Here is a 12,723-nt window from a genome sequence, read left to right as displayed (position 1 = left end):
ATTTTGCCTTATCCTTGCCAATTTGGATGTTTTCAATTTTTTACCTATCTGATAGATGCAAATGCTAAGTTATTATAATGTGTGCCTGTATATGTACATAAATTGAATTTATTTATTTACCTCTTGGCTGTTTCTAGGTTGTACATTTTCCTTTTTTTCCATTTTCAACACCGCTTTGACTCCCTTTCTGAGTTTTCTTTATATATTTTGCTGTGAATTAGGTTTGGTAGATGTTTGCCTTTATTTAAAGTTAGAATGAGAGATTAGATCCAAGGTTTTCCAGCTTCCTTTCCTCAGAATTTTTTTACACAGATCTTGCACAAGGTAGGAATTTAATAAGTGTATGCAGCTTGGCTTTCTGTGAGACTGTCTAGCTGTCAATTCTGAAAAGTTAAACAGAAGTGAGGGATAATTATAAGTGGAGATACATTTGAATTATGGGGTTGAGAGGACTGGCTTGGCTTTGGGACAGTCTTTCTCCAATCTGACATGGTGTTCGTCAAGGCAGGAGTGGAGAGTCTATTGACCGGACACTATGTCTGTTCACATGATGGGCTATGGAAGGAGGTAAACTGCAAAAAGTTCATGGAGTTAGGAGTATTCATCTCCTATATTCTGATTTGTGAGACAGAACTGCTTAGAAAACAGTGACCTTCTTCATTATTTTATTGCACTGCCTGTATTATTCTCCACTCTTTAATCATCCACTTCCTTAGGCTCCTATTTTGTGTCTACGTATTTTAAATTCACAACATGTTTTCTTACTCTCAGGAGAATAAAAAATAAAACAAATAGACTTACTGGGTAGCAAGAGAAGGAGGGAAAACACAATCTGTATCCTTCTTATGACCAGACGAAGCTTGCATCTCTCTCAAGAAAGGACTTTGTATCATGGTGTTAGCTGTCTCTGCAACTCAGACTAAAGCTATTTCTCTATACAGCTTGAAGAAGCAGCTACCTATTAACTGTCCAATAGAAAAAGAAATCTATGAAATCTAACAGAAGTGTCTTTTAAGTTGGATATTCTTTCTGTTCTTTCAATGGAAAGTATGAAAATAACTCAGAAAGATTTCCTTGTTTCAAGTGTTCAACATCCTGAGCTCTCTCCAACACTGTCAAGAGTTCCTGAGTAGGTTGCCATTTCTCAGTCTTCCCAGGGAATACAGACACACATCACTGCTCTTCTTCCCCATCGTTTCCTCTGCATCCCGACTCCCACATGACTAATTTCTTCCATTCCATAATATGAACCACTGCCCAATTACTCCTCCCCACTCATTACCTTGCCTTCCTGACCCTTTTCTGTCATATAGACCAACAACCCAAGGATGGAAATTGGTAGTTGTATATGTGACTGTATCTGCTTTACTTATTGCTAAGTAATATTTAGAGAAAGTATATAGCCCTTCTGTTCACCAGAAGAGTGAATGCTTGAACTTATTTCTTCCTGTGGGTGCAATCTCTTCCACTCTTTTCCTGAAACATCTTTAGCCCTCTTTGAAAACAGTGTCTTGTTCTAACCCTGTCCTGATATAACGCTCCTCTATATTTTTCTCATACTCATCCTTTTAAAAAATTATCTAAATGTTTCCCTCTGATATGTTTCCTCTTTCTTTCTTTTTTCCCTTATTCTTCAGTACTTTGATGGTTGTTTTTATTTTTGTCTTTTAAGAATTATACATCCATACCTTACTTCCCAGAAGCCTTTGAAGGCAGCAGTCCTTGATATTTCTTAGGCTGACTTGTTTCATAAAGATTTCTAAAAGAGTTGTTAGAGAGCCACTGAGCCCCGTGATTTATGATGATTGCTCAAGCAGTGGCAGAGCTGGAAGAATTGAACAAAACACAAGAATCCTGAGGGAAACCAAAGCTAATGTAAAATGCCATAGACTTCTAGTTTCAAAAAGATCTGTACAATAATGTAGTCAAACCTCAGTACTTTAAGGAAGAAGACACTGCAGTTCCAAGATGGTAATTAATTTACCAAAGGCCACACCCTAGTGTGTAGCAAGATTGAAAAAAGGGAACCAGACCCAAGTCTCCTGCTGCCACTTAAGTCCCTTCCTTTATTCTTTCCATTACAATCACTTCACTCTTTTTAAAGTTCCAGAACTAAGCACAAGTTATGTGAGCCCTCTCTCATTAATCTGGGACTACAGATCTCTGGCATACATCAAGGGAGTTACTTTCCATGGAAAACAAGTCAGTCTGACAATGGCTCAGGAGCTCACAATTGCATTGTTTTAAGAGCAAACTGCCTCTCTGTTCTGCCTTCTAAATTATAGGGAAGGGAAAATCCAAGCTCCTAAAAATGTTTTAAATAGACTGCATCGAGTGGCATGCCAACACTGAATAACTGTGCCATCCAGCAGAGCATTATCATCATTCTGAAGGGCAAGGGTTCGGTGTTAGTGTCAGAAAAGAGCTAACCACTCTTCGTGTCCTTGTCTAACATTTAGCTGAAGGGGAAGACGGTCTCAAATTGCTTTCTTTTAACATCTTTACTAGTTTTATGCTTACAAAAAGAAAGAACTCTTTATTCTGGGTAGTTCATGATAGCCACTTGCAAGTAATTCTATTGGTTTTTCATAGCTACTGTCTCCAGATTTATTTCAAGATTTCAGTATGGTGGGAAAAGGCAAGTGGGACAGAGGTGGCAGAAGAGGGGTTCTTCTTAACTATTTTTAAGTTTGGCCCATGTTTATAGAGTCCTTACTTCCATGAGGGCACCCTTTCTTGGAGGAAATATGGACCCTGTTTACTTTAGGGTACATTATGCATTCTATGATTGGTGCTTTATTTTTTTGTTTTGTTTTTTAGTTTGTTTTCTCTTCTCAACGTATTTGGAAGGATTAAAAAGAACGATTTCTGGAGGATGGAAGTAAACATTTTTAATTGTACATTTTAGATGTTCTTTTTATACAAACAAACACAGTAAGCAACATTTGAGATAATTTCTTATGTTTTTATTTGCTTGAGACACACAAGATTATCTTTCATTGGGGGAGAGTCTCTAAAACTACATTGCTTTAGTTTAGATTAGGCTTGCCAGATAAAATACAGGACACTCAATTAATCTGAATTTAAGATGGAAAGCAAATAATACTTCTAGTATTTGTTTTCCCAACTCTTTCATGAGGAATACACATCCTAAAAAATTCTTTGTTGTTTATCTAAAAGTCAAATTTAACTGAACATCCTTCTATTTTTATTTACTAAATCTGGCAACCCTAGTTTAGATATCAGTATTGAACTAACTGTGGAGTCCCCTGCCTCTGGAATTTTAAAGAAGAATAAACTTGTAGAAATTGTTTAATACCCTAAAGAAAATAAAAACAGAATAAAGGAAAAAGACTAAAGTACTACAGAAATTGTATTCTCAAAATGGAGCTTCACTGTACGGATTGGAATTATGATTTTTGCTATCAATGTAAGGTTTGATTTTGCAAACCTGGTGGTTGGAAATTTTATCATTTATTACTGCAGTGGTGGTCAGTGTAGAAACAAACAATTTCACAAACTTTTGAAGATGACTAAAGAGGGAATATTTTTTGGTTGTCACGCTTTGGGACACTGAACTAATACAGTATCTGTTTATATCCAGGATAAGTCACTTTTAGCAATATAATGTTGTACCAATCTTTTATGTGTTCTGTGCCTCAGTTACTTCATTTTAAAATATGGGCTAACAATAGGGTCTCTTTCGTAGGTGCCTTGTGGGGAGAACTGAATAATGCATATAAACTGCTAAGCACAATGTTTGGCAAACAAGTGCACAATAGGTAGTAAAGACTCTTCTTCCACCTTCCTCTTCATCCTTCAGAAATAGTTATCAAAATATTAAATGTAGAATAAAAATGTGGTTGATTCAACAATGAACTCCTACTTAACGATAGAATGAAATGGCACATACAACACCAGCATTATAGGATATTATGAATACAATTTTGAGCAGAAGTAGCCAGACCAATGAGAATACATTGTATATTAATGGCATATTTAATATCAGGAGTGGGCCATTTTTAATGTACTTGCTCTACACAATAAAAGTATCCTCAGTAATAATCATGAAGTGAAAAATAATAATTGACCCAGGATAAACAAGGCAAACAGTAAAAATAAACAAATTAAAAATGTTAGTAAAATATTTAAAAATAAATATTACTGCACAAAAAAGGGGAAAATAAATAATAGGTATACTTGCCTGTATTTTTTTAATCTACTCCATACGTGTTTTCAAAATAACATGGAAAAATGTCTGAAAAAATATATTTACCGAAATGGTGACTGAGACTATCATTTTGTAGTGGCATGGTGGCGAAGTCTTTCTTTCTTTTTTTATTATACTTACTTTCAGGAAAGTATAATAATGAAAGTATACAGCAATTATAAGAAATCAATAACTATTTGCTGTATTTATTCCAGTGAATATATGTTTTTATTTATGATAATGAAAGATAAAACTACTTTTAAAAAGATAGCATTGTCTTCTCTTATTCACCTGGCTGAAATCACTTATTCACCTGGCTGAAATCACTTATTCAATATCAACAGGTAAACCCTGATGCTTTTGATTGACCTCATGGATCATGTGACCACACTTTCTGTTGATGTGTTTCATTGAGAAACAAGAGTGTGGAAAATGGGGTAAAGAAGTGATGAGAGAGAGAAGGTCAGAGAGAGAGAGATCATTCTACTTGGTTATTTCAAAAATCTCTTTAATATCTTTAATAAACATCAAAGCATAAACATTGTGATGAAATAATTATATAAAAATTGAAATACATAAGTATGTCAAAGTAAAATACATCACCATTTTCCCAGTCTTTAAATGTTAGCTTTTATTTTTATATCCCAAGTTCTCCATCCAGATTTGAGTAGCTTGTATCCCTTCAGGTAGAGTCAAAACTTTTCTAGGGTGCCTTGAAGACTCCAATATGGATGGCTATCTTTGGATGACAATCACATGCTAACTTGACGTTGGATCCTTGCTCTTTCAAGGACAAAGGTTGTCAACCATGATGGGGCATTATCATCTCAAAGAGAGTACTTTAAACCTCCAGATATCTGAGCTGTATGCCAGTCCTACTAATTCAGAACCTCTGTGGATGCACCTTTGAAATTTTTATTTTTAGAAGTGTCATTGTCTGTGCTGATGTATAGCCAGGGCTAAACACTATTGCTCCAGGCAGAGGGAACTACACTGTAAAATAAAGAAAATCAAAGAGAAGTGCCTTTCTATATTTCTAAATCAGCTACAACTGAGTATTAGGTTTTTGGCAAATTTAGTTTACAAGCACAAACTAGAAGACCTATTATTCTCATAGCATCTTTACATCAGCAAAATAATGTCCCATACCTTTCCTCAAATCACATTTTTTCATTTAATTACATTTTTCATTCATAGGTATTTGACCTTTGAATTTTGCATACAGTAGGATCAAAATTTTTTCATAAATTTGAATGTTTGTTGCTGAATTTTTGTTCCCTTAATTTTGCATTTCAAAGTTCACTAACAAATGTAACATTTGTAAGAGTTTCTGGCTAAGAAACAACCAATATAGTTTTTATTTACAAATTGACCTATATAGAAACACAGCTTTTCTTTTTTCATGAGTTATAGAAGGATAATTGATATATAATGAACTACATTGTACATAGTCAAAGTATACAATTTATTTAATTTTGACATCTGCTTACACTTATGACACCACCATCACAATCAAAATAACGTTTTCATTACTCCCTAAAGTTTCCTTCCACCCTCCTTAATCTATCCTAATCTTTAACTCCATTCCTAGGCAATCATTGGTCTGCTTTCTGTCACTGAAAAATAGTTCCACTCTCTAGAATTTACAAAATGTGGAATTATGGAGAAATAGTCTTGGTTTGACTTTTTTCTTTCACCATTTATTTAAGTCTCTTTTGGGTTTTTTAATCAGTAATATTTAGTTTTCCATATACAGATCATACAGATTTTTTTAGATTCATAACTGTTTTTTCTTTTTTACTATTGTTTAAAACTGTTTTATTTCTATTTTAATTTCTAATAATAGTATACATAAATAAAACAGATTATTTTGCATACCTATCTTGTATCCCATGAGCTTGAACTCATTAGTTCCAGTAGTGTTTTAATACAGAATATTAGTTTCTACATGAACAATCATTGATCTTCAAGTGAGTTTATTTTTTCATTTTAAATATGCAAGTTTGTAATTTATTTCTCTTCTCTGATTGCATTGGCTAGAGTTTTTAGTATGATAGTGAGTAAAAGTGGTGAGAGAAGACATGCATGCTTCGTTCTTGATTTTGGGGGAAATTCATTCAGTCTTCACTGTTTATATAATTTCACTTGCTTTTTGTTGTTGTTATTGTTGTTGTTTTTGGTGTATACATTTCACAAGTTGAGAAAGTTCTCTTCCAGCTTTGCTGACATTTTAACTCTGATGAATGTTGAAAGCTGTTAAATGTTTTCCTTCCATCTATTGAGATGATCAAACTTTTCTTTCTATTTATGTTGATTTGTTAAATTACATTGAATAATTTTCAAATGTTTGAACCAATCTTAGATTCCCATAAACATACTATATGTTCTGTTTCTTGTTGCTTTATTTCTCTTTCTTCCTGATAGCATTTGGAGCAATTTTGTATCATAAGAGTTTATTTAATCTCCATTTCTAGGTTATTATTCATACCTCTTTAAAAATTTAATTCGTACCCTAAAGTTTACAATATGCATCTTTAATTAATTATAATATTGATTTGAATATTATATGGTTTTGCATGTAGTATAAGATTCTTACAGATCATTTTGCAGCTTATACATGCGATAACTGGATTTTTTAACTCATATGTGAGATGTGCCTTTCTTACATCTTATTATGACATTAGTACATTACCCATTTGATATGAAAAAATTTTAAAAAAGAGAAAAGAAAAAACCCAGAATTTTACAAATCACAGTAGATTTCTCTCTCCTATTTTTTGTGCTATTTTTGTCATCTATGCTATTTTTACATACTTATGAACTTAAAATACATTTAAGTAACTTTTTTACATGTTAGGCAGTAAAATTTCTTTTATAGGCCAGGCATGGGGGCTCACACCTGTAATGCCATCACTTTTGGAGGCCAAGGCAGGAGGCTCATTTGAGCCCAGGAGTTCGACACCAGACTGGCCAACAAAGCAAGATTCTGTCTCTACAAAAGAGAAAAAAAAATTTTAAAAATTAGGTATTGTGGTGCATTCCTGTAGACTCAGCTACTTGGGAGGCAGGAAGATTGCTTGAGACTGGGAGTTAAAAGCTGCAGTGAACTATGATCGTGCCACTGCACTTCAGCCTGGACACCAGAGTAAGATACTGTCTCTAAAAACAAAATATATATTATATATAAAATAAATAATAAAATAAAATATCTTTTATAGCAATTAATGCATTTTAGAATATCTTTTATATTTACATTGATGATTAATCATTTCCAGAAATTTTTATTTCTTTGTACAGATCTACATTTTTTTGATAATCCTGATTTTTTTCTTTATTTCTTCTAAAAAGGAAAAAAAACAGGATACATGTACAGAACGTCCAGGTTTTTTACATAGGTATACGTGTGCCATGGTGGTTTGCTGCACCTATTGACCCTCCCTTTTAAGTTCCCTCTCCTCACTTACTTTGTCACCCCCTACCAGGATCTGGTGTATGTTGTTCCCCTCTCTGTGTCCATGTGTTCTTGTTGCTCAACTCCCACTTATGAAAGAGAACATGTGGTGTTTGGTTTTCTGTTCCTCTGTTAGTTTGCTGACAGATCTAAATTTTTTCTGATATATTCTGGTCTTCCTGAGGCCATTTTAAAAAATGTTTCTTGTAGTGCAGGTCTGCTGGCAATGAATTATCAATTTTTGTCTGTCTAAAGTTATCCCAATTTCTTTTGCATTTAATAAAGGTAGTTTCACTATGCATAAAATTTGGGGTGCACAGTATTTTACTTTCAGTGCTTTAGTCATGGTGATCATTTTACTTAAGGCTTGTATAATTTTTGACAAGAAGTCTGCTGGATTTCTCCCTTTTCTTCCTGTGTGTATCTTTTACCTTTACCCTCTGAATGCCTTCAACATATTCCCTTTATCTTTTGGTTTTGAGCTACTGGAATATGATATGTTTAAATGTGTATGTGTGTTTTATTTCATTCGTTATTTATCCTGCTTGGAGTTCCCAAAATCTCTTGTATCTGTAGTTTGATGTATTTTGTAATTTTTAAAATAATTCTCAACCATTATCCCTTCAGATATTTTTCTACCTCACTCTTTTTCCTTTTATTTTGGGATGGATTACATGTATGTTAAACATTTTGATATTGTCCAACAACACGGGATGCTCTGTTTTTGTTTTTTACTTTTTTTTTTCCTTGGCTTAAGTTTGAGTAATTTCTGTTAACAAATCTGCAAATTCCCAGATTCTTTCCTGAGTTGCTTTGAATTAGCTACCAAGTCTTTCAAAGTGAGTCTTCATCTCTGCTAACATGTTTTTTATTTACAGTATTTTAAAATTATTTTTATGGTTTCCATTTTTGTTGTAATTTCCCACATAATATTACATGTTATCAGTTTCTTCTACTAGAGACTTGAACACATTACTCATAGTTATTTTTAAATACCTCTCTGAAATTCCAACATCTCAATTATCTCTGAGTCTGGTTGTGCTGATTATTTTGCCCCTTGACTATGTATTGTTTTCTATCTGCATTTTGGGTGTCTCATAACTTTTGATTGAGTATTGAGCATACAGTAGAACTGAGAACTAAAATAATGAGTATTTATGCCCGAGATGTGCATGCTGCTTCTTCTGATAGACTTTCAGTGTGGCAAGTTAAGTTAATCTAGGCAAGTGTTGAGCTGTTTTCGGGTTTCATTGTCAGTGAACCATTGCTTTCAATTTCTTTGGTGTTATTTTGTGCTTAATGTGAAGATTAGAGTGCTTGTGAACTTTTCTTACTGTTTTACTGGATAGAAGCATTATTTTAACTGCATCCAACATTTTTTTGATGTTATGTTGTCATTTTTATTCCATTCAACATATTTTTAATTTAACTTTTGATACCTTCTTTTACCCATAAATTATATAAAAATATGTTGTTTAGTTTCTATATATCTGGGATAGTCCATATATCCTACTGGCATTGATTTATAATTTATTATTTTCCAGTCAGATAACACACTTCACATGATTTCAATCACTTCAAATATATTGAGCCTTGTTTTATGGCCAATATCATGATCTATTTTAGTTAATGTTCCAAAAAGAATATGAGTTTAATATTCTAAACTCTATTAAGTCAATTTTCTTAATAATATATTATTGTTCTTTATATTTTTATTTTTACTAATTGTCTGTTTTTGTGATGCGTCAGTTAAAAGAGAGCTGTTGAAATCTCCAAATGTAGTTTGGCATATGTCTATAGCTCCTTTTACATCTATTTTTATTAGTTTTAAAGGTTTATTGTTAGGCGCATAAACATTGAATTATTATTTCCTCCTGATGAATTATGAAATGACCTCCTTTACCACTGGTAATATTCCTTGTTCTGAGTTATACATTGATTTTAACAAAATTATACTGCCTTTTTTGAAATGTATTTAAGCATAGAATTTATTTTATAATTTTACTTACTATAAAGTTATGTTTATGTTTAAAGTGAATTTATATATACACATAAATATTAACCAATTTATACTTGAGTTGAGTTTTATAAATAGATTATGGTGAAGTCTAGATTATTTATCCAGCCTTTGATTGGTGAATTTAGACCATTTGCATTAATACATTGTTACTCTAAGTGTTAGTTGTACCAGCATAATTGTTTTTTTTTCTATCTATTCTTTGTTCTTTTTTTGTTTTTATGCTTTGTCATTGGTTATCTTTTATGGTTTCATTTCATATTCTGTACTAAATTATTATATATACCCCATTGTTTACTTTTCTTAATAGGCCCTTTAAGGTTTGCAGTGTACTTCACTAATGCATACCACCTCAGTTATTATACAGAGATCCTACAACAAAATATTTCTCTTGTTCTTCCAACTGTCATTGTACAATTGTCATATTTTTAAAAAAATATTTTTTACTTTAAGATGAATGTATATATACATACATTTATAAGAAACATTACAGAGAGATTCTGTGTAACATAAACCCAGTTGCCCCCAATTGCAACATATTGAAAACTATACTGCAGTATTACAACCAAGACATTAACACTGGTACAGTCAAGATACAGAACAGTTCATCATTACTATTACCTCATTTTTCCCTCTTCTCACTTCCCTCTCACATTTAACATTTTTTTAAACCCTGTCAATCACTAATCTATTCTCCATTTTTATAATTTTGACATTTCAATAATGTTGTATAAATGGAATTATGCAGTATAAATGGAATTATACAACACATATGTGACCATTTGGGATTAGACTTTTATCCCCTCTCTGTGGTTTTCTGGAGAGTTATCCAGGTGGTTGTTTGAATAATTCACACCCTTTTATTGCTGAATAGTATTTCATACTATGATATACCATGGTTTATTTAACCATTAACCTATTAAAGGACATTGGAGTTGTTTTCAGTTTTTGGTTATTACAAATAAAGCTGCTATATACATTTGTTTACAGGTTTATATGTAAAGATAATTCTATTTCCCTGGGATAAAATATCCAGGATTGCAATTTCCAGGTCATATGGTAGTTGTATGTTTATTTTTTAAGGAAATTGCCAAAGTGTTTTTCAGCAGTTTCCAAAAGACTATACCATTGTATATTTCCACCGGCAGTATATTAATGATCTAATTTCTCTCCATCCTCATCAACATTTAAAAGTATGTTCTCACTTTTTAAAAATCTTTCGCTGTTCTTATTGGTATGTAGAGATTTCTCATTGCGTACCCCTGCTGGATAAGGATGCCGAACATATGTTCAGGAGTTTATTTGCCATCTGTACAACCATGTTGGTGAAATGTCTGTGTATGTACTTTGATAATTTTCTAACTGGACTGTAAGTTTTTTATAACAGTTGAGTTTTGAGAGTTTTGAGGGGACTTCAAACAATTTTTGGAAACATGGAAATAAAAGATAAAATATAATAAAATATATAAACTTTATTCCTCAACATAACCTCCATTAAATTCAAGACACTTTTGTAAGTGATAATATTAGTTCATTCCTAAAGAACTGAGGATTCTGGGGATCTAACCATGTTGAAGCAGACCTTTTCGACACTATTAGCTGAAGAAAAATGGATTTTCTTTAGAGATTTTTTTAAAGATTAGGAAAAAGAAGAAGTTATAAGGAGCCAAATCAGGACTGGAAGGTGATAGCTAATGATTTCCCCTCAAAACTTTCACAAAATTGCCTTATTTTATGAAAAGAATGAGCAGGAACATTGTCATTGTAGGGAAAGACTCTGGTGAAGCATTCCCAGGCATTTTTCAGCTAAAGCTTTGGCTTTCTCAAAATACTCTTATAATCAGCAGATGCTATTGTTCTTTGGCTTTTCAGAAAGTCAACAAGCAGAATGCCTTGAGCATCCCCCAAACTGTTGCTGTGATCTTTGCTCTTGAACAGTCTGCTGTTGCTGTGACTGGACCACTTCCACCTCTTGTTTGCTATTACTTTGATTGTGCTTTGTCTTTAGGATTGTATTGCTAAAGCCATGTTTTTTTTTCTTCTGTTACAATTATTCGAATAAATGCTTCGGGATCTTAATCCCATATGTTTAAAATTTTTATTGAAAGCACTGCCTTTGGCTGCAGCTGATTGGGACACAATGGTTTTGGCACTCATTGAATGGAAAGTTTGCTCAGCTTTAACTTTTCAGTCAAATTAGTGTAAGCTGAACCCGTTGAGATGTCAGTGGTGTTGGCTCTTGTTTGTACTGTTATTTGCCAGTCCTCTTCAATTAGGGAATAGCAGGATTAACAATCTTTTTAACAATATTTTCTACTGGTGTCTCCTGTCTATTTCAGGACCAGAATAACTGTTAAAATCTGAATAAACTCTCTACTTTAGTTATAATATCATGCAAATAGTAATTTCTTAGTTTTGGTAAAGGTACCATAGTGATATAATTTGTCAACATTAGAGAAGCTCAAGTAAAGGGAATATGGGAAATTTTGTAGTATCTTTAAAACTCTTCTATAAGCCTAAAATTATCTCTAAATAAAAATTACAAAAGCAAAACCCTTTAACATTTGTCTACATGACAAAATTGACCTCCATCACTATCACTCTTTGCGCTCCGGCCAGCATGGTTATCCTCTCATTTCCAGGACTTGGGGTGCTCCCTCCTACGGAAGGGTTTTAGCACAAGGTACAGAAGTTTCTCTTCTAGCTTAAATCTTACTTCCCTTTTTTGGAGTAATAATCCCCTACTTACCCTTCAGATCTTGGATTAAGGATCTCTCTCTTTTTTTTTTTTTTTTTTTTTTTTTTTGCTTTAACATCACTTGATAGAACAAATCCTTCACTTACAGACCCTTGTATATCATAGATCACTCCTTCGTAACCCTAGTCACAGTTGCAGTTGTGCATTTCTTTGTATGGTTATTTGTTAATATTTGTCTCTTCTACCAAACAGTAAGATCTGTTGTTAGGTACTACACTTTAACTTAACCAGTGCCCAGCACAGGCTGTGATGCAGAGTAGGCACTCGATAAATAATTGTTCAATAAA

The 12,723-nt window shown here is 32.9% G+C and overlaps 1 long non-coding RNA gene and 1 other non-coding gene across 2 annotated transcripts in view; both read left to right on the top strand.

The window, feature by feature from the left end:
- Nucleotides 1–12,723, top strand: part of LOC115838005 — a 263,290-nt gene that overhangs the window by 188,583 nt on the left and 61,984 nt on the right. The gene's annotated exons all lie outside the window — the stretch shown is intronic.
- On the top strand, nt 6,809–6,912 carry LOC115838163. The gene has a single exon (XR_004033203.1). It is a non-coding gene; the product is annotated as a small nucleolar RNA U13 (small nucleolar RNA).

This window comes from Nomascus leucogenys, chromosome 13 (genome assembly GCF_006542625.1).
Source record: "Nomascus leucogenys isolate Asia chromosome 13, Asia_NLE_v1, whole genome shotgun sequence".
Classification (NCBI taxonomy): Eukaryota; Metazoa; Chordata; class Mammalia; order Primates; family Hylobatidae; genus Nomascus; species Nomascus leucogenys.
Note: the sequence above shows the minus strand (reverse complement) of the source record. Positions and strands in the feature narration are given on the sequence as shown.